The sequence below is a fragment of the Nannospalax galili genome, unplaced genomic scaffold (genome assembly GCF_000622305.1).
Source record: "Nannospalax galili isolate Female #2095 unplaced genomic scaffold, S.galili_v1.0 scaffold586, whole genome shotgun sequence".
Lineage (NCBI taxonomy): Eukaryota > Metazoa > Chordata > Mammalia > Rodentia > Spalacidae > Nannospalax > Nannospalax galili.
The window spans coordinates 3,100,703-3,100,904 of record NW_008355363.1 but is presented as its reverse complement, the minus strand read 5'-3'; the positions used below and the strand labels follow the sequence as shown (position 1 = coordinate 3,100,904).

The 202-nt window shown below is 52.0% G+C and overlaps 1 protein-coding gene across 1 annotated transcript in view; it reads right to left on the bottom strand.

Moving 5' to 3' along the window:
• Positions 1-202, bottom strand: part of Pcdh11x (protocadherin 11 X-linked) — a 771,559-nt gene that overhangs the window by 126,465 nt on the left and 644,892 nt on the right. The window lies entirely within an intron of this gene.

Sequence of the window (202 nt, the reverse complement as noted above, 5' to 3'; positions counted from 1 at the left end):
ACTCGTGCGGACCGGTCCTCCTTTCACTCAGACGCGCTGCACTCACCACACTCACTTTCAGGATCCCCAAGACTTCTCGTGATTCTCCCAAATGGCATCCGCTCAGACTGCCTCAGAGTAACGAGCTTGATTTTTTTTTTTTTTACCTCAGGTGCCAGATTTGATGGTAGGCTTCCTTTCTAGGGCTGAGCCACTCGGACCC